Consider the following 23,522-nt stretch of genomic DNA (forward strand, 5'->3'; position numbering starts at 1 on the left):
CACATTTTTGTTTTTTACCTCCCTTTACTTTGTCTTTATCGCGTTATCGCTTTGCTTTAAATTGTAAAGATTAACTTAAAAGATATACATAATGGTTGATTTAGACATATTTTGTATAAAGAAATGTATTTTGTTTATGTCAGATCTGATCTAATGGTACTAAATGGTACTGTGTGTATGTCTTTAGTATTTTATAGATAAAAATCCCAAAGATATCTTGTGTTTAAACTACTTATTCACCTACATGTATATTTGCATATGTAATAGGAGCGGAAAATGTGAAGCCCGATACAGGACTCGAACCTGCGACCTTCTGCTTGCAAGTCAGATGCTCTACCAACTGAGCTAATCGGGCAATCGATATCATAGACTAATTATATACATTATATACACACTGCTACATTCCTCCCTCCTTTTTTCAAAAACAAACTCAGATTCTGTTTGACTAACACTGCCATTGCTTCACCCTAGCTCTAGGATTCCAAGGCTAGTCACCACACTCACGGCACCAATGTAATAGGAGCCGAAAAATGTGCAGCCCGATACAGGACTCGAACCTGCGACCTTCTGCTTGCAAGTCAGATGCTCTACCAACTGAGCTAATCGGACAATCGATAACATAGACTAATTATATACATTATATACACACTGCTACTGAGTTTGTCTTTGCAAAAAGGAGGGAGGAATGTATCGGGCTGCACATTTTTCCGCTCCTATTACACATAATTGACAGCACATTAATGGTTCTATATCACACTTAAGCAGAAAATAAGAAAGGAAACAAAAGCTGGAATGAAACAAAACCTGCAAACATGAATAACAAATATTTACATGTATCGATGTATGGCCACCGTTCAGATGAAGAAAGTCTTTATACGTTTGATGTACCTTTCTTGAATTTTAATTCATGATCACTTGGTTGATATCATCCAAAATGTCAAATTTGATTCTATCACCAACCTTTGTTTGTCCGTATACTGACCCGTTCAAAAACCAAGCACTGCTTATCTGATCATGCCAGTCTATTTATCAAACCAGTATACATTCTAGTGACATCATTTACCAGCTGATGCCCAGCTTTTTTCATCTCCTTTCTTTCCTCATTACTCTAGTTTTTACCTTATTGTTTATCGTTTTTATGATGACTGGCTTTACACCTCCGTTTCTGGATGGCAATCTATGTATTGCCAATATTACTTGTTCAGCTATACAGATCAGCTCACGCGGAAAACCCATTCTATTCGATCCTCGGAGGATGGCCAAAACGAGTACCACGGCTCCGACTCGAAGTTTCTTCGAGTCAACCATTTTCCGTCAAGGAATTTCGCTATCTGACTCCGAGGATTAATGCGAAGTGACTCGAAGGAAATCCTCGAAGTAACTCGAGATGAAATCCAATTAGCGGAATACACAGCTATATTGATTTCTTTTGTTTCCGAGGCACTTGGCGGAATTCCTTCAAGTGACTCCGAGACGAATAATTAATTACCTATACAAATTCAAATGGGCCTTCGAGTAACTTCGAGAACAGAATTTAGATTACTCGGAGCAGGGTGATTATATTTTACATAGTGATAAGCGAAATAACACAGAATTTGTAAATAAAACTAATACTGTAGCGTTTTTATCTTACTTTAAAATATTTTTTTTCTATCTTAACGTTGATCTAGTTTTATACAGTTTCTAATTTAATCCATTTTACATCAGTTTATTTCTAAATCTAATTTGCACTGTCAGAAACTATTTCAATATAATATTTAACAAATCACTATTTTTAACGGCAGTTATTTGAAATTTGTTTAATTATATATGATTAATAATTTAGTCCGTTCTACATAAATTTACTTCTAAATCTAATTCGCATGTATTTTGAATATCATACTAAACAATTTACTTTTAGCGGGTGTTATTTTAAAGTTTATCTATTTATAATTATTCTTAATTTAGTGCATAAATTATTACACGACCTTTTTCCTAAATTTTATTCGCAAAGTCAGGAAGTATTTGAATATCAAAATTTAACAAATCACTTGTCTTTAACGGCGGTGATTTGAAAGTTTGTTTAACTTCGTATGATTAATAATTTAGTTTATTATACATAAATATATTTCTTAATCTAATTCGCATGGTCAGAAACTATTTCAATATAAAAATTGACAACAGTTTCATATATTCAATTAAAAAAAACAAGCTATTTATATAAAAACAATCCGTCCAAGTAAGAAAATACTGCCTCGAAGTTTCGTCAAATCATCTCGCGGCACTCGAAATGACCAATTTATTGTTTATACAGACTCGGAGTCACGCGGAGCGGCCATAAAATACCGGAAATCATTATAGTGTTACCTGTATAATTTCGACTCGGAGTTCCGTCAGGTAATTTCTCGGAGTGACTCGACGAAATTCCGCTAAAGTAATAAAACTATAACAGTCAGTACTCCGAGTCAGAATTAGGAAGTACTCGGAGCAATTCCTCACTATGCAATATTTTTCCTTCGAGGTAAAACGGAATGTGGGTTTTCCGCGTGAGCTGATCTGTAGCTACCCCAGCTTCTTTTTTTCAACAGGTCTCGCACAGTTGTACGCAAACTGCTTCTAGCTATGCAGTTGTCCAATAATAGTCCGATAATCCAATAATCCTTGATACAATCAATACCACCAAAATATCCAATATTTTGAAAAGTTGTGAATACAAAGAAGAATCCCTTTTCAAGTCAATTTTTGCTTTTTCCAAAAAGTGCAGATACTGATAGATCTCTATTAGAACTCAATTCCATGTAAAATTTATCACTTTTCCATCATATAAAACTGTATTAAAATGAAAAACATGCAAGAGCAAAAATTGGCTGACCATACTGAAAAACACCCTCATTTCTATTCTGCTCTCAAACAGACTGAGACTGAAAAATGCTAAAGTGTTACACATAAGCATCTTGACATTTGTCAAGCTGATTTCTGTAACTGCCCAAAAACTCTTACCTGGTAAAAAAAATTCCAAACACAGATAGATGCTACATTATATAAAATGTTAAAGAAGTGGTATGTTGCATGTTTAGCACTATATACATGCTTTCAAAAAAAAAATGGAAAAAATCTCTGCAGCAGCATAACACTAAAAAACTGCATTTTTTGGATATGTTCAGCCTTACGCTGAAAATAATATAGATCACAGACATATAAAAGTATACATTTTTGGAAAGCCCTAATCAATCTCTGTTCAACAAACACAGTTTTGTTAAGTATACATCATCTTGGTTTTCACATTAAGTGCATAACAGTTGAAAATGTGTAAGCTGCACAATATCTTGGCTGAGGCGAAATCAAACAGGTTAGGTCCGGTCATCGGACACATAGCCAAAATGCACAGTGTCGTATCTTTTTCCCGTGGTTTAGCGGAAGCTTCCGAGCACGAAGATAAAACCGCCATCTGGTATCATAACGAGAGATGTACATTATGGTAACCTCATTATGCTTAGTGCTATGCTGCATTCTGCATGGTGACATGGGAGATTGTGTGTGCTCGCATGTCTTAAACTTTTTTAGCTGTTTATGCGTACGAGTAAGCACATTCAATCCGCCCAGGTGCCACTTCTGTCCATATCATCAGCACATAGACAGATTAAACACAAGCTAATACAGCGAGTGATGCATGTCACATTGCAGCATGACCGAAAGCAAGATTTCATAGACTAATGAAGAAGTAACCATGTTATCAAAATGAAACAATTAAGCATGTACGAATGTCAGAAAGAAACACGTAAACTTAAGATGCACAAATGGTGATGTAATAATGCAAAATGGGATGTCAGAAGGAAGAATGTGAAGATGAGAATCACAAATGCATATATGTAAATCGCAAGATTGGATGTACGAAAGCTTTTTGCTCTAACTCTGTTCCATAGAATACAATATTCCACTTTGTTATCAAAATAACTCACCGCAAAATATACGCATGTTTTGCAGGAATATTATTTCGGTTATGTCTGCAGTTTGAATCGCCGACATTTATTCCACAAAAGAAAAAAAAACAATTGACAATTCATTATTCAAAATACCAGACATTTCACCGACGTATCTACACCGGTACGTTATGATATTACGGAAAACGGGTACAATGTATATATGATAGTAAAGTAAACATGTACACCTCTGATAACATTTATTCATTAATTTGTGGAGAAAAAAACAACAGGTGTGACAATTCCTGTTGATATGATGGCTGATTTCTGTCTTTTTGTTCTGACCTGTTGGAGTGTTTGAAGGGCGCCAACTTGTCAACGCGTCAAAACGACAAATTAGTGTGCCAATATGTCGTGTTTAAGTGCTAGTTTGTCCTTTTGGCGTGTTGGAATTGAAATTGCATGCGGTGATAATAGAATCAGAATTTATCGATTGTCATAACAGGTCTACTTCCTTAATTGTGTGCAGTTTGTTTCAATCGCATACAGTTGCTTCTAATCAACGAAGGGTATAAACAAGAAATTGGCAAACATCCACATCGATAATGGAAATAGATATCTACATCGATGATTTATATTATATTTTTAATAACCCTTTAGAAGTTGGCGAGTCATTGGCAGAGGCTTAAACTTAGTCAAGACCAAGAATGAATTTTTCATCCTTGTTCATCAATACCCCGACTATGCTCGTTTTCATATCATGGGAAAATTTGTAAAATAATATTGGATTTTTAATTTTCGAAGTGATGATTATGTTTTTGATGGAATTCAGATCCTTGTTACTCTAAAACGCTCTAAATAAGCTCTCCGTTGACCCCGTGAAACAAATTTTTCGGGGGTGCCCCCCGTACTCCCACCCCCCGCAACAGGACCCCCAACCCCTGGAAAAAATCCTGGATCCACCCCTGAACACAATTAAGGTTATGACGACTTAACCCTCTTTTGATGGGACCCCATAGGACTCGATAGGACCATGAAGCCGCTGATGAACAAAAGAATATTATATCATTCACAATTATGATTTTGTAATAAATGTAGGCCCTATATGTTTTCCCTATGTTTAATACCATGTATAGTAGTCGCAACTTGACCGCGATGGTTGACCTTAGGCTGATTATTCATATCGATTATTTCAAATACAAATACAAATACAAATACATGGCATTTATATAGCGCAAAAATTATAAAATATTCTATTGCTCTTTGCAATTACATAACACACATTTAAAATATATACATACAAAATATGAACAGGATTCTAGAACTTGGATTTAGAGATTTGGACATGTATAAATACTATTTTACACCACCTCTGATATTTTGTATTTTAACAAGACTACACTCATTGGTCAAGAAACTGCCTAAATAAATGTGTTTTCAGTTTTGACCTAAAGCAGTCTTCAGACTGAATGATTTTCAGATAGCTAGGCAGATCGTTCCACCATTTCGGACCAACGACCGCAATAGATCTGTCTGCTAATTTTGTTCGCCGTCTAGGGATGTTAAAGTTAGTGTCACTTTGTGAGCGAAGTCTGTATCGTTGTCGAATAGGTACAAACATTTCCCTCAGATATACTGGAGCTGTACCATTGATGACACGAAAGACTATTACTAAAACTTTGAACATGACCCTAGCCTTAACTGGAAGCCAGTGTAATTCTTTCAGAAGTTCGGCACTTGTTTTTTTTATAGGAAGCATTCTTGACTACTCTAGCGGCATGATTTTGGACTCGCTGTAGTTTATTGATTTAGTAGGCTGGAATTTCTGTAAATAAACTGTTGCAGAAGTCAATGTGAGAATGAACCAATCCATGCACTAATGATTCAGTTGACTTTTGTGTGAGATGTTTCCGTATAGCCCTAAGGTTTCGTAACTGCACATGAGCTATCTGACACTTTTTCTGAATGTGATGGGCAAAGTTGAGTGTATTGGTCATAGTTACAACCAGGTCTCTGACATGATCGACGCATTTTATGTCACACCAACCAACGTTTACACTTGTGATGTTCAATTTCGCTAACTGTTGTCTGGTTCCATACATAATTATTTCAGTTTTAGACTGATTTCATTTTCAGTTTGAAGGTTGTCATACATTTTATGATTTCATTGAGACAACTGTCGAGTTGTTGAAGAACAGTTGTCTCATTTTGAGAATTTCCCGCTTGAAGTTTTAATGCAATCTTGTGGTCGTCCGCGTATCCATAGAGATCAGCTGGATATTTCTGCACCACTCGGTTGAGAGCCGATATATACAGGGTAAAGATCGCCGGTCCGGCACAAGAACCATGCGGGACACCAAACCTCAGTGGCTCCGTGTCAGATGCTGACTGTTCGACTAAAACTTTCATTGTTCTGTTTGTGAGATAAGATTCTATCCATTTCAAGGGAGTGCTATGTATACCAAAGTCATCTTGAAGGATTTGAATCAGTATCGGGATATCGATGGTATCGAACGCTGCACTCAAGTCGATCATGACCACGATTGTTATTTGATTTTCATCTATGGTTTCCAAAAGATCATTATACATTTTGACCATTGCTGTTTCAACCCCATGATATTTTCTATAGGCACTTTGGTAAGCTGGGAGGAGATTGTTAGCTTCAATATGCTTATTGATTTGGTTTAGTGCAGCTTTATCAAGAATTTTGGAGAGGAATGTTAAATTTGACACTGGGCGATAGTTTTGCAGTTCAAGTGGGAGACCTTTCTTCTTCAACAAAGGTTTTATCACAGCACTTTTCCATTCCTCAGGGAACACACCAGATAGCAGTGACCGATTTACAATTTCTGTCACAACGGGAGCAAGTTGTGAAAAATGCTCCTTTAATTTCTTAGTTGGTATCACATCAAGTTCACAAGTTGTAGATTTTGATGCATATACAAGTTTCAAAATATCGTTTTCGGAAAGTGGTTTGAAGGCAGTAAATGTATTCATAATCACAGGTGGATTTGAGTAGGAAGAATTACTATTGGGTGTTTCAGTTGATATATTGTCAAGATTATTTCTCAACTTAATTTTATCAGCAAAGTATCGTAGAAAGTCATTTGCCAAAGCTACTGCATTTGTGTGTAATGGGAGCGGATTGTCCTTCGACCTTCCCAGTAAATCGGATGTTACAGCATATAGCTTTTTGATGTTTCCTTCTGCCTCTCCAATCTTGTTCTGGTAGTACGCATCCTTGGCCCTAGAAAGTTCAGCACTATATACATTTCTTACACCACTATATACTTTCTTTGACAGGTCAGATTTGTCATTCATAAAGATTTTTTCTATTGATCATTTGTATTGTTTCAGCTGTTTTAGGTATCCTGAGTACCAAGGAACTGTCGGTCTACAGAGAATAGTTCTTTCCTTTAGAGGGGCATGTTTCTGAACAATGTCGGACGTGATTCTAGTGAACTCAGACACAAGATCATTGACATTGGACGAGTTCACTACAATGTTATGTAATTGACCGAATTCTGCTTGTAATGTGTCACCGGATACAGATTTCCAATTGCGAGATTTGATTTCTTTCTTGATCAAGGGAGGGCGACACTGTTCATGTTACAACTAACAAAGCAGCGGTCAGAGATGAAATAGTCTGGCAAAGGTTCTGAGGCATTCACACGTTTGTCTTCTAGCTTTGTGATCATCAGGTCAAGAATATGACCACCAGAATGAGTAGGAGTATTGACATGTTGAATCAGTCCAAAAGATCTCAAACACCGCTGAAATTGTTTTGTGTAGCAAAACACATTATAGAAGTAAGGGGTGCTTAGGGTAGCCATGTATATTTATATGGAATTAGTTTGCATACAGTGCAGTTTCAAAGTATGTATATTTACATTTGATCAGTTAAAACTTTCCAATACATTATTTTATATTTTCATAAATTTATATTTTCATTTTCTCGTGCAGTTCGTGTTTTTACGTACAGTCCTTTTCAATAACAAGTTGTGTCTCGTTATGTATTATAACACAAAGGTCAACCATCGGGGTCAAGTTGCGTCCACTATATCAAATGTTCAGATGACGTCACGTCGCAAAAAACAAAACATTCTAACATGGCTCGATTTGATTTCCAGTTAAACAAAGAAATCAAGCTCTGTATATTCTGCAATAAACAACGGTTGACGAGCAGATGGCTAAGAGAGCATTTAGCCGCATGACGTCTGATACATTACTCCTTGGGTAACTGAAGTCCAGCATAATATTTAATATGAAATTAGGAGCTACCTAAAAGGCAGGACTCCCTTGAAAAATCACCAGTGCCCCATAACGAACTAAAGAAGTGGTGTTATTGCAATGGCTGCAACATAGTCCAAATAATAGGACGTTTGAGACAGCGTGATTACTTTTGACTGTTGCTGTCCCGTGGGATGACAACTATTAAATAACAGATCATAGAATAAGTCATCCCAATAAGCCAAATAAGTAAGGCTGCAAAGAGCTATAAAAAAAATCTATTTTATACTTCTTTGGCATCTAATATCTCAAATCATGGATCCGTTTTAGGAAGTTTATGTTCTACTATTACAATTAAATGGATTAATGATAATCCATAATGTCTGAATGCAATAGGCCTATATGAAACTTGTTATGTCTTAGACTGCATTAAAATTAAATCTCAACATGTGAACACCTGACAGATATTCTAAACAAAAGAAAGTGCGGTGTAAATATACATCTGCACCAAGATGAAGAGAAAAACGTATTTGAATAATTTCTGTTATTCATATTGAAACATACTGTATCAACAATTTTACATAAACTATTATCATAGTTCTAAACCAATCACTAATGATAAATGCTTGAAATTTAAAAGCTTGGTCTGTGAATGTTTTTAACCTAATAGAATCTCATTAGGCCTAGCCTAATGAAAGAAATTGTGTCTCTTTTCGGGTGAATGTTTGGAAATGAAGACCTATTAAATATAAATATTTTATGTTCCAATTCCAACGTTTATAGAAATTAGAATTTACGTAGTCCTGGGATCATAGACAATGACTAATATAGTTCTTTTTAATGTCATTATTGTCAAATTACGTTCTTTTTGGAAGGAAGAATGGGCCGGATCAATTCTGACTTGCATGAAATTAGCCAGAGCAGCCAGGGTTAGGGTTAGGATTGGTTTCTGGCTACTCTGGCTGTTCTGGTTGCTCTGGCTAAACTCCCACATCCTCAATTCTGCTATGGTAGACATCGCGTATGGGAGAATGACAAACATATATTTACATGTACAATGTTCATTCAAAAGACAAACCATTCAATTACTGATTAGAATTTTGCTCTGAGAAAAAGACTGTTTGCCGAAATTCTCGAAAACTCCTGTTTAATTTTCTGAACTGCTAAAAATCTAGGACTTTTTAAGTTAATCTTTTAATGCCATTTTGATGTTTATTCTCATTTGTATAGCCAACAGTTTTTTCCAAGAGTAAAAATTTGATCAGTGATTCTTGAGAGCGTGGATGCAATATATGACATATGTGAAAGGGGAGAAGAGCAATGTGTGCATTTCCAAAATTCAATGCCTGTTAATTTGGACCCAAAACTTTTAAGTTATATCTGCTGTACAGGCAGTATACAATGGGGTTCCAGGCTACATTGGAACCTGACATCAAAACAAAGCATTTCGTAAAATTTAAAATTTCACATCAATGATTTTTTGTTACAATATTTGAAAAATTCATGATAAATACAATAAAAAAAATAGAACTAGTGAAATTTAAATAAAATAATAAAAAAGTCTGACGCTGATAGGGATAGAACTCCCGATCTCCCGACTGAAAGAAGGGCACGCTACCATCTGCGCAGTCTGGTCAGGATCAATGCTGTTCGATAATGGTTTCTCTAATTGCAATAGGCTTTGAAAGCGAACAGCATGGATCCTTACCAGACTGCGCGGATGCACAGGCTGGTCTGGATCCATGCTGGTCGCAAACGCACTATGTTGATTTTCTCATGGTGCGGCTTATTTTCAATTACCTACCCCTACCGCATTGTACATCTTACATCAGTTTTAGGCAACTGCCAGCCAAAATAAGGGTGGAAAAAAATCACAACAAGTAGAATATGTTTGGTCAAATGGTACATTATAAGCCATATCTTAATTATTTAGCATTTATTTTGGCTTACATTTTGTTAGAAAGAAATATTCGAAGAAACATTTTTCAAAATGGCGGATATCCTGAAAAAATAACCGCACGTAGGCTGTACGTAGTAAATAAATTTGCTATATGTTCAATATAATATTAACAATCTTCTGAGAGCTGTAACACATAGCCAGGACAATTTTTAAAAAGAATTCCTGGCCTTTTGTTCTTATATTGACCTATAAACCATAAAAAACACCAAGAAAAATAGGGGTCATGGATTTGTTGGCAGACAGGTCAACACTATGGAATATCTTCCAAACTGACAGCCAAAACGTGGGTATTAACATATGAGTCATAAGGTTTGTTTACACTTCTATAAATGCAAACAATCTCCTTGAAAATGCTAACAGAAATCAAGTATAAGTCCAAAATGAAATAAAAACTGGAACTGACTTACAAAAAAACAGGAGTTGAGGATTTATTTCTTTCAGCTATTATGTGACCCCCGGAATTTTTGCCTTGATTATCTAATTAATACTGTTTTTCCTCGCACATCCTTAATTTTTTAACATTTGACAATGCAACTCAATAAAAAGCATAACAATTATGAAGGCTCTGATTATGTATGTTTCAAAAGGACGGACATAGCGCTTACAAAAATAGTTGACAGAACTTTCCGTTCCGCTTAAAATATCATATACTATATCAATAAGTTTAATTGTGTGAAAAGAGGTTATTCGACAAAATGTTTCCCACATTACTTACGGAGAAATTGATATGCATTTGAGTAGCCCCATGTACTTGCTATACTAACGTTTCATTTCATCGAATAGAACAATCATCTGCAAATCAGTAACAACCATATCAAACTGTGCCATGACCACAACTCTCGAAACGTTCACAAATATTAGTTTTAGTCTTTTTTAGGTTCAAGGGGCGGGTATATTGTGCAACTCTTTTGCACAATTTCTAAACTGGAGGAACATTGGTAAAGTAATTATTTCTTAAAATGTACGCCGTTTGCTCTTACGTTCATTTCATAATTTGCCCGTATAGGGATAGTGTCTTTATGCTGTAACTTCCTTATATAGTTATATATCTTAAACTGCCAGTCTTACTAAATTGACTCTTTGACTATTTTTTTCTTTGTGGAAAGCCAATTTAACTTGCGCAAAACGAATAATAACCACGCCTCATTTATGTACCTCCTACGTGGATATAAATAATACGCGGAATGCCATGCCAGCAGCATTGACCGCTTACATAATAACGTGAAAGACATTCTACAATAAAAAGATCAGATATTCCAGCTAGAAGTTGGTGGCTTTGACTTAAGACAAAAAATAAAAGTGACCGTTCCTTAACAATGAATAGCAACCAGTATAAAAGTTATGACATAGCAAGGATCATATGGATTGTTGGATCGCCCATTGTTTTCTGTGTAGGAGTATTGGGAAATATTTTGACAATAATTGTACTCACGAGTAGAAGAAACAAAAAGACGTCCTCTACCGTTTTTCTTACATTTTTAGCCGTCGCTGATTTACTTGTAATGACGATAATGTTGCCTAGATGGTGGCTTATCTATATGTTTGATTTTGATGTCCGTCATATTCACAACGTGGTGTGCAAACTGCACTTCTTTTTGACATACATTGGCGGCGGATTTTCAGCTGTGATACTGGCTCTTGTAACAATCGAGCGAACAATATGTACAGTGAAGCCATATAAGGTGAAAACATTATGCAATGTGAAAATTGCGGTTGCAAGTTCACTTATGCTGATGACTATCTTGTTTGCTGTTCATGGACATATATTGTTTGGAATGAAACTGTACCAAGTAACCTATAATGAGACATCTGGTGATATTTCTAACTCTGTCCAAAATGTCTCAAATGAACGATCGACAAATCCATGCCAAGACATCTTAGATACAATATACGATACACTACCTAATAGCAACATCCTGTCGCTGAATTCCGAGTCCGAAGCACAATGTGAATGTTTCAACAACTCGAAGATTGAAGACGAAACAGACAAACAGTTAGTCGGCATTGATGCAAAAGAGAACCAGGTATCAGCATGTGTTCGAACTATTGACATATGCTGGTATGATGATCCACTGTATGGGCAATATTTTACTGGGATACATCAAACAATAGCAACTTTCGGCTTTCTTGTGATACCGGAAGCGATCTTATTTATTGGAGGTACAATTATTGTACGGAAGTTACAATTCAGCAAGCAATTGCGTAGGCGCATGCTGACAAATTACATGCGTGATGCCGGGTACAAACCAGCATATGACAATCGAGCTAACCAGATAACACTGACGTTGCTTTTAGTCGATGTAGTTTTCGTCGTTACTATAACACCTGCTCACATTTTTCTGGTCGGACGATCATTTTGGATTGATGAGGAGTCTGGAATGACATCAACCCAGGAAATAGCATGGGCAACTGTAAATCAGATGTACTATTTGAATCACGCTGTTAATTTCATTCTGTATTGTCTCATTGGGAGCCGATTCCGGCAGCAAGTCTTGAATGCGTTTCTATGTCAGACAAGATCGGGTGTTGCGCGCGATGCTGATATGTCCGTCAGACACAGTCAGCTTAGAAGTGTTTTCTCCACTGAACTTACGGTCCCGACCAAAAATAGTGTTTCTATTTCGGAAACGCAAGAACTTCCTTTTTAAGCTTACAGTTTTGTCAAAAGTAGTTTAAAATTGCGAAGTTGTTTCTAGGTTGATGTTATTCATATCTATTACTTGAGGGCAATTTATTATCCGTGGTGTTTTTGTATTGTGAAAATTAAACATCAAACGAAAAGTCATTATATTGGTCTAACAGTCCAAAAACAAATATTCCCTTAGTCTGTAGAGTACTTTTTTGTTTCTTGCATATTTTGTGGATTGTTGTATTGCTAAATTTGATGCAGGTCTACATTTATTGTATTGTCTGAGTGCAATAAGATCGGTGGTGGTTTTGAAATGTTACAAAAAATTAGATGTGCTTAAATGAAATTAAACTTTATTCACTTTCATTCGATAACACTGCCTTGTAAAATATACAGATTCTTTTAATAAGTTGGTTCTTTACTTACTCATGCCTCTCTTGTAACTCATGACAATACCTTAAAATAAGAACTCCTTCTGGCAGAAATCTGTGAAACATACACTGGCGTACTATAACATTCATTGTTAAATTGACTACAAAGCAAGTTGTAGCATAGCAGTTTCATATAAAGCATCATTGTAAACAAACATGCTAAAGTGTCACAAGGATGTTTTGTCAAGAGAAACACATTAAGTCGCACCGGGGAAAAACAACAGGAAAATAGCATCTGAATCATAAAAGCACAGTGGGTGAAGCGAACGGCATCACTAAGACAGAGTATTGTGGCAGAAAGACGACGACTTGTGAAAAATGCGGATGAGGAAAAGAGAAATTTGACCAGAGAAAGAATCAAATAACGAAATCATTCAATAGAAGACACTTTGTTACACTTTGACGACAGTAATAGCATCAATATAAAATTTACATTCTCCCAATTTTTTTAAATTGTTTAGAACTGCAAAAGGAAAGACGCCGAAGTTGGGATATCACCGCTTAATCATGACGTGCCTATCTGTTTTGACAGCGCCCGCATGCTGCCAGGGAATCGTTTTTAAATGGCGTCTTTGTTCTACCTGGTGAACTGAAAGACCAGGAAACTGATTCTAATGTTAAGTACAATAAAATGTGTTGAATTTATAAGAAAAAAAACTTATTAATAAATGGAAAGTAAACAATGTATATGTTAAAAAAAATTATTTTAGAGTTCATACAAACTGAACGACAGAATATCATTGGCAGAATCATAGACAACACTGGTTTATCGTTAATTTGCTAACAGATTTGTGTTCAAGATTAATTTCAATAACTGAAATCAGAGATGTATGAAATATTTTTTCTCTTTATTGAAGTATATTTTGAAAAGATTTTTTTCCGATTATTTATGATTCATATTCTTTCGAATTCAAGTGTAGTTCTATACCAGGTGAAAATATCAAACGTACCAGTGAAAAACAAAAATGGTATTTTCAATGTTTGAACTGGTGAAAATATCAATTTTATTTAGCTGATATATTCCAGTATTTCACGGAAAAGCATAAAATAAATGTTATGATTTTTTGCCAGTTTTTTTTTTTTATCATGTGATGTAATCTCTTATCATTTACACCGTTTTATTTGACTAGATAATAGCTCTCTTTTTTAAAAGAAAATTGCATTACATAAAAGGGGCAATTATTGGGCATTAGAAAGATTCTAAAATCTATCTCTACAGATTTCGGCAACATGTAATGCATTTTTAGTATTACGTACAGCGGCCGCCATGCTAAATATCAGTGTGTTTTTTCACGTTACAGGTGGCCATTTGCAAAGAAATATAAAATTCGTTAAAAGTAAAATAGTTCTTCACTTTCAGTGTTTCCTTCTACAAGAGGTGTGCAGCTAATGTTTGAACACTTTGCCACCCAGTTATGTTTATTCGGGTCATTTTTATTACAAGTAGAATATTAGGTAATGTATATAATCGTTATATTGTGTTATATGGCATTTTGAATAAATGCCCAAATTTCGTTCTGAATCAGTACGCGTTGTTTTCCTCTTCCCATACGAGTTCGACCTAACTTTTGATCTTACACCCAACATTGGACAATACATTAAATAAATTTTATGCGCGTATAAAATATTTTATGTCACTGGACACAATTTTCATCAGAACTTTTGTCTGGAACATAACGGGTTTTTATCTGCCCGATTAATTATGGCGTTAACCATATCATCTTTCAGAGTTTCACTACCTGATGTCTCTCGGCCAATCGTGAGATGTATAAGCCATTATTGGTGTTTTATTTGGCGTGGACAGTCTCTCGCCATTTCTAAATTTTAAACCACCTCCTCTAAGTCCGCCAAACCAACATTTATATACCAAGGTCGTTTTAAAACTATGATGTATTATTCTAAGTCATTATCAATAGACACAAAATATTTCTTGCTCATTGTATTATGTTTTCAATATTAAACCCAAAGGCCAGTACCGAGAAATTGTTCTATTATCTTCACTGTTATGTTTTATATATGTATTACATGTAGTTGTGTGGGTGGCGGTTTTTTGTCACCCCATTGTGTTTAAGTAGAATATTAGGTTATGTATATAATCGTTATAATGTGTGTTTTATGGCATTTTGAATAAATGTCTATTTTACTTTCAAAACCAATACGCGTTGTTTCTTCCTCTTCCCATACGAGTTCGACCTGACTTTTGATCTTACAAGATTTAGCTTACCAAAAGGTTCCTTCTAGCGCATATTAAATATTCTTTTTAAGGGATCTTTAATAAGATAATTAGGCGTAAAAAAAATTGTTTGTTTCCGGTATCCCGACCTACCCTAAATTTTTGGCCCGACCCTAAATTATTTTATGGCCTTGGAGAATATTTTTTTCAACTTTTTGACAAAAAGTTGCAAAACTGCACTTTCCATGCTTTAAACATGGTCAATGATGTTAGAAATCAATTTACTGATGCTCTAAAGGCATAACCCCCCTATTTGTATTCATTTTTTGACACAAAAATAATTTCCGAAAAGTCTCCCTTAATAAAAAAAAAAATCCAAAAAAAAAAAAAAAATTCCGACCTACCTACCCTCATTTTTTTGAGCATGTTACCGGAAGCAAAGAATTTTTTTTAGGCCTTATGAACTATGTTTTTTGCTAGTTTACGTGCATTCTTATCTGTTTATTATAAGAATACTTAAAGTTATTTCACACAAACAGTTATTTAACTTAAAATAATAAACAAACACCTTTAGATGAGCGATCCTACCTTAATATTATCAGATCAGCGGACAATAAATACCATCACTCTGTCAAAATTTCGAGAACCAATGTCGACAGCTGTCCTAGTGGCACAGATCAGAATTTGGTCGTATGTTTGCCTAATTTTAATTAGCAATACAATGGAAGAAAAGTTCTGCCATATGCCAGTAATTGCATTGCATGAATGGATACTTACAGCTCCAGAACGACTAAACCAGGAGAAACGGGCTTTTATAAGTCGGCACCAACAAACTGATGGATTTGAAAAAGTGCGTATAAAAGTTCACAACTTGACAATTACAAAACAGTTAATCAAAAGGTATAAAATTACAAAGTTCGAAATATTTATAGCTCAGTAAAAGGAAGAAATGCATTATACAGTTCTAGATAAAAACAAGGGAAGTAATTGAAATGTTGTTATCCGGCGACGGTACGTATCGTGCAATAGCATTCACAGACAAGTAAAAAATCTCGAATAACTTTATTAGTACAGTATGTTTTGATGGTTATACTTAAAATGTTAAAATAATAAAGTTGGTGTGAAATAAAATCGTAAAAAGAACCTCTGGAAGCAGCAAAGAATGCAACCGAGAAGAATAATAGTAGACGATATTTTTGGGCGGAAGTCTATTTTTAGATGATGAATATTCATTTAGTTAATCTCGATTCTACAATATGACATGTAAGATTTAGGAGTTAGATTTTTTAAACTAAATTATTGTTTTTTTAGGTCTGTTTATTACGTAGTTGTATTTCACTAAAGACTGACTTAAAGATGCGTAAAAACACACTGGCAAAGAGGCTATTTCTAATGAATATGCATGAGTACAAAATGGCGGCGCCTACTGGAATTCGGATGCCTTTGATGATACCCTTGTATCCATTACCTGCTCAGTCAAGTGTGACATGTTCACCATAAGTGTTCCTTCTCATGAGAAGGAACAATAACCCAACCATGGACAAACATCAAACATCAAATATTCGGCAACAAGCAATAAAATCTGTGGAAAGATCATTTGGAAGCATAGAAAGCAACCAAGCAACATAGATCAGACTCGGTTTGATTGAGGCTGTTCATGAGAGCTAATGAACTGTGCAACACCTCCCCCCACTCTAGTCCCCTAGCATCGGTTTCAGCAGAATTCTATTTTAGTAAAAATGAATGCTCTCCATGATCCCAAAGGACCAGAAAATGTCCAAGTACGGGGAGACTTCTACAGCCACCAACATGGCACTTAAAGAATGCTGTTGTGATATTTGATAAAATCCTTGAAAAGATCCTTCAGAAGCAAAGAATGCAACCAAGCGACATAATAGCAGTAATGGTTTGATTGAGTCTTTAAGAGAGGTAATAAAATGGGCAACATCTCTCTCTCACGCCCCCCCCCCCCCCCCCCACGCCCCTCCCCTCCAAGAACTGGCTTAAGAGGAACTTCTTTACAGTAAAAGTGAAATCTCTACATGATCCCAAAAGGCCAGATATATAATTAATAATAGCTGAGGCACATTTTTGTACATAAATAGTCCAAGAAATTAGTGCATGAATATTACACGTTCAATTAAGCACTGTATAAAGATGGGTGTTACCATTAAAACTTTTGAATTATCTCCCTTTAATAGCAAACAGATGCTAAATGGTGTCGGCCCAGCACAATTTCTCCTTCTTTGCTGTATAGTAAAACAAGCACTTTTGGACATGGATTGTGACTTTCACAACAAAATTGCAGCATTGACAGCTCTGTAGTTCTGAAGAATAACCCTGTTCCAGTCAATATAGCTTAGAAAATCATTATTATCAACGATGAACATTTTTGCTATATATCGAAGTATTCAGTCTATGTTTATATTTCCAATACACATCTGTTATGCCCGCCAGTCTGGAGTAGTTTTTTAATCATTCCGCACAGAAATGTAGTCCTGAAAAACACAGACAAAACAACTGTTAAAGATATCACAAATGACACAAAATGTACATAATGTCAATAAATACATTTGGAATATAACAAGTCAAAGTAGGGATGACTTTAAATTGGGAACTTCTAAATTTCAAAGAACTACTTCCTAGGATACAACGACCCGGAAGTACTTCAATACCGGGGTGACACCAAATACGGCCGATTCTTGCCTATTACGGTTACGGAAATGACTTTTAGTGATTAACTCGATCGGGAAATCGGCGAGTACTCGAGTACCACAATCAATACTCGTTGCCATTCCTAATTAAAACACTGGATTTTTGACATTTAATTGAGAATGTAACGCTATAAAAACAGTCAATTAACATGTTTAAATGTTTAGTCAAGTTAATATGATGAGAATTTTGTATATTTAAACTTAGTATCTGAACATGAAGTTTATAAATAAAAATGGACATGGTATACCTTTAAATGGCCCATTATCTGTTCCACGAAGGATTTTTTTCAATAAATAGCATTGACGTATGAACCACATCAGATAAAAAAAAATGCTTTTTAATTTACTTGATGTAATTCCGGCTTGTCTCGATAGTCGGTATTGCAATAGGATTTTTATATTATTGCAAATTCATTAGCAAGCATAGAAACAACTTTTGCAACTTGAGTGAAATGAAAGTAGTGTCCTTCTTGCGTAACTGGTAGATGGCATACCAATATATGTACTTTCAAGTCCCAGTTATGTTGAACTTTAGCATAATAAACGGGCCACTTACTAGGGCTTACCTTGTTATGGTTGCATAGATGTAGGTTTAATACACGTTCGGTCTCGGTCACAAACTTTTCTGCGGTGGACTTTTGCAGACGTTAATACACGCTATTCTTTCATAAAAACATAACACGAAGACTAAATGTACTGTTTTCATATGTTATGACTTTACGATTCGGATACAATTTTAACTCCCACTCTGTTGTTCATGGAAACGGTAAACATGTTTTAGATATCCATAACTGGGGCCAACAAATCAATCAAAGCATTGTAAAAACTGGTGGACGGATTGTCTTGAAATGTATTGACTCTGTCAGGTCCGAGATCAGCAATGTCCCTTTTCTGCTGGGACTGTTAAACTAGTAAATGTCTTTTTCGGTTGTAACAGTGTAATCATTTCCTTGCCAAATTTCTATGATCATTGTGAATTTAATGACTAAATATGAACAATGCACACTATCATGATCAGACTGCACGGATGTGCATCACGGTAGACACATACACACGATTACAAAACAATCATATAATTATTTTGTAATAACTATTGGGCCAATAAACATCAAACTATAATAACATAGGGAACTGAACTGAAACACATTTTTAAGGTCACAGAGACGGATCAGACTTTCAAGGAATACACATATAACTGATTACTGTGTTGCAAATTAAAATAGACTGTAGATCTAATAGCTAAATCATTTGAGCATGAAATATTTTGTTTTTGCTCTAAAAATAGTAATAACTTTCACAGATTTACCTAGAGCTAAGTAATATTCTATTCGGCAATATAATAAATTCCTTTCTCAATAAATTTCCAAGTATCATAAATCATTGCAAAAGTATTTTACTTCTTTTGATTATCAAAAACATCTATCAAAGTTCTATTAGTCTATTTCATTTCTTTGTGGTGATTAAAAATAAAAAATAGCTTAGCTTTACTTCCCCTAAATTCTGAATTATTGGTACAGCTAATTTATTTGTGAATTCCATTGCTGTAAAATCTTCAATGAAAAAATCCATCATCCAACGATAAAGTCACTGTCTCGTATATAATGGGTGCTTAGTTAACTGGTCAGCGCGCACATCGTCTGCTCGCATGCTACACTAATCGTCTGCATTCAATTAAAGCGCACAGTGAAGCGTGGTAATTTCAGTTGTTCTATGTGCTGCCATTTGGGAACTATTTTCTTTCGGCGGAGTGTGAAATATATGGTGGTAATCAAAAAATCGATTAAGCCGAAATTCGTATAGGTATTTTTGTGGTTCCACTGGACGGAATTGTCTTCGACAATCCGTCCAAAAACACTACCAAAAGCACGTACTGAAGGATTTAAAACGAATTTCTCATTTCTCGTAATTACAAAAGTGACAATACCCATGCTTTTGCATATTACCTAAAAATTCAGTTAATAGCAACGCAATTTCAAGAATAATAATTTTAAATTCGAGTTATTTTGAGTACGAAAACTGGTTTAGTGAACAGATGAGTACGACAAGCTTTCAAGATTTATATGAATTCTGTGAGAAATGAGATAAAAACATACCGACTGATACTTCCTAAAGCCATTGATACGATTCCTAAAACCAAACAATCGCACAAGTAACAAGCAATTTAATACATTCACAGTTATCAACAAAAATGAACCGACGTTGAGTTCAATAGGATGTAAGCAGAGGGAGAAACCGAGGAACCAATAATGTCAAACTAGCATAAATAATACGACTGACGTTTTTTAATGAGCTACCAAACATAGCTAGACCCATTTTAGAGAACAAAACCTTACTTCATTTTAAAGAGTTATGATGAAACTGACATAAAATGAAGAGAAAAGTAGAAGTCTTTAAGAGAGATTTCTCCTGTCACATTTGCTTACTGTAAAATCACATCAAAATCACACTGCTGTGACCTGGAAATACTACTCATACTAAAATTGAGTTTCACTTCACAAAATACAACCTGCTCTCCCAATTTTTCTATCAAAATGTCAAAGATACAGCCACAATGAAATTTAAACTGAAACCAGCTTTAATTTAGACCTCTCTGGCCATGTCAAGTGAAAAATTAGTGTTCAAAAACCTGTCCGCCATTACACCAGGTGGCTCCCGCGCTGGTTCCTTTACTGTAATGCTGGCTCGTCTCGACCAATTACGATAGGATTTTACTATTAAATCTACCTAAAAGACAGAACATCTCCTAAACCTGGCTCTCAGCTTTTTACTTTCATTACAAATGCAAGCCAGCAACCAAGAAAACAAAATAGCGTTTCCTTTACGAGAAGTGTCCAATCGAAAGCAGGCTTACAAAAAGTGACCAATCGAAAGCTGGTTTACGAAAAAGTCATGTAATCCACATAGGCCGCAACCATCTTATATTAATGAACACAAAGAAGCTCAATGACACGCAAAGGACCAATCTATGCAAGCAGAAAATGCATCGATTGCCTGTCCCTTATTGTAGTTGTTGAAATTATGCAGAAAGATTCAGATTGCTCCTTTTCTGGAAAAAATGAATGAATATACGCCTCAGAACTATGTAGACAAGATCTGAAATAGTAATAAGGCAAAATTTCAAGGCGTTATCAACACAGAATACAGTACCCTTCGCTCCTTTTCGGTTCTTCTTGTTTAATTTTTCGTTTTTTCCCTTCCTTCCTTTTCGGCTCTTCTCGTTAAATTTTTCGGTTTTTGCAACTCTCTACACTGGAGGTTCCCGCAAAAACGCAAGAAAAACAGAAAAAACGTACTTATATTACGCTATATGACATCCATCGCCATGAATGTACAAGAGAGAGGAAGTTGGTTTTCTTTTTAATGCTAAGCAAAAAGCAAGGAAAATGAGAAAGTTATGATCATTTAAATATTTCATCAAATTGGAGGACATTTTGTTTCCATGGCAATAAAAAACAAAATGGCGGATTTATTAAATTTCTAGACACATATTTCAATTGTGTTTACTTATTTCAGTAAAATAATGTCTCCCCTTTTCAGCTATAATGAAAGAAATTATCATGTTTTGCATCTTACTTTCAAGAAACATATTAAATTAATCTATTTTAAAGGTTATTAGCTAAATAAAAAAATCAGCAGTGTGTAAACGATGTCATAAACACACAATATGGCTGCCTCCATGATCAGCAATTTTCTTAAATTTCAAACTGCCATATCTTTTTCAATAATGGTCCGATTTTAAAAAATCTTTCAGCGTTATGAAAGTTTTGAGGATGGCTTTTATATGACTTATTGTCAGGCTTTCCATGTCCTTTAAAGAAACGAAAAAGGTATCAAACCTTCCCAGACAAAACGAGATGTACACGTTTGCTGACAGTGTATGTATATCATCAATGTAATTATTCATTCATTCATTCATTCATTCATGTACGGATATGAACATAGAGATGATCAAACGTTGGATGATTACAAGAATTTTTCCTTTTCCAATCTTATGGGACGCAACTCAGTTGTTTTGTAAATTCATTTATAGTGCATCGTATTTCGTACAAACTTATACAATCTGCTATTAGCGCAGTCCAATTATTTTCACTAATAGGAAGCCTGCAGTAAGCTATTATAACCAGTACACATACGATGTATATTTATGTCCGCTTATTTGTTAGTTGACACCATTATTTCTAACGCTTACCGTTGCTTTCTTCAAAGTTACTCTCCCATAGGATGGATGTTCATTTCCATCAAATTTTGCATAGAATGTATATACTGTAAAAGCAGAAATTTTTGCGAGGGTTTAATTTTCGCTATATTTGCGAGGCCCTACATCTCGCGAAGACTAATCCGTCCATAAATATTCACCAGTAGTATAATTTTAATTCAAGTATGATACCATTTTTACGATTTCGCGAATAAACCTCGCAAGCATACTCAAATTTTAACATACCGAAATTTTGACCCAGCGAAAATATGTGCTTTTACAGTATGACACATAGATGATAAAGTAGATGAAAATAAAAGTTAGATATTGGTAAAAATGCAAGAAAAATGTAAATTTTCTGCATAATTTAAGAAATATTGCAATAGTGTACTACCTTCTGCACAATACTTTTGGTTAATTATAAGAATATCTTGCAAACATCTAACGTCAATAAGTTTGTACCACTAGTCACTTCCAGCTTTCTCACTTTTTATGGATGTTTGAGAGAAATCATTTTTCGCATAAACTGTGTGGGTAAGTCCCTTTAATCGTTTAGACCGGCCCGTTATGACAATTGATAATTGATGAAAAGCGTCTATCTTACTGATATAGATAAATATTTCTCACAGTTTATTTACACAAATACTTAAGGAATATTATTTCTTACATCCACGTCGAGCGTGTGCAATTGTTGTTGACCTTCCTCTTCCTGAAAATAGCGATAGAATACAGTATTCTATTTTCTTTTCAAAATAACTTACCTTAAAAGTATTTTTGACCGAATAATATTTTGTTATGTCTGCAGTTTGATATTGTAAAGCAGACATTTATTCCACAAAACAATTGAGAATTCATTATTCAAAATACAAGACATTTCATCTCGACTATCAACACGGGTATGTTATAATACTTTTATATCGACAAACGGTAACGGAAAACGAGAACAATGTATATATGATAACAAAGTAAACCTGTACACCTGTAATAACATTTATTCATTGATTTGTGGAAAAAAAAACAGGTGTGACAATTCAGGTTGTTAGGGTGGCAGATTTCTGCCATTAAGTTCTGTGGTGTTGGTGCATTTGAAGGGCTTCAACTCGCTAACACGTCAGAACAACAAATTATTGTGCCAATACAACAACTACGTTTAACTTTTTTGTCGTGTTTTGTCCTGTTTCGCCGCCTCAATAGCCTAGTGGTAGATGTCCACTTTGAGTATGGGAGGTCTTGGGTTCGATCCCCGGCCGCGTCATACCAAAGACGTGAAAAATAAAACTGATAGCTTCCT

At 35.1% G+C, this 23,522-nt stretch overlaps 1 non-coding gene across 1 annotated transcript; it reads right to left on the reverse strand.

The window, feature by feature from the left end:
* Positions 1 to 282: 282 nt before the first annotated feature.
* Positions 283 to 355, reverse strand: Trnaa-ugc (transfer RNA alanine (anticodon UGC)). Its single transcript has one exon. It is a non-coding gene; the product is annotated as a tRNA-Ala (tRNA).
* Between the last annotated feature and the right edge of the window lie 23,167 nt (positions 356 to 23,522).

The sequence above is a fragment of the Mercenaria mercenaria genome, chromosome 5, assembly GCF_021730395.1.
Source record: "Mercenaria mercenaria strain notata chromosome 5, MADL_Memer_1, whole genome shotgun sequence".
Taxonomy (NCBI): domain Eukaryota; kingdom Metazoa; phylum Mollusca; class Bivalvia; order Venerida; family Veneridae; genus Mercenaria; species Mercenaria mercenaria.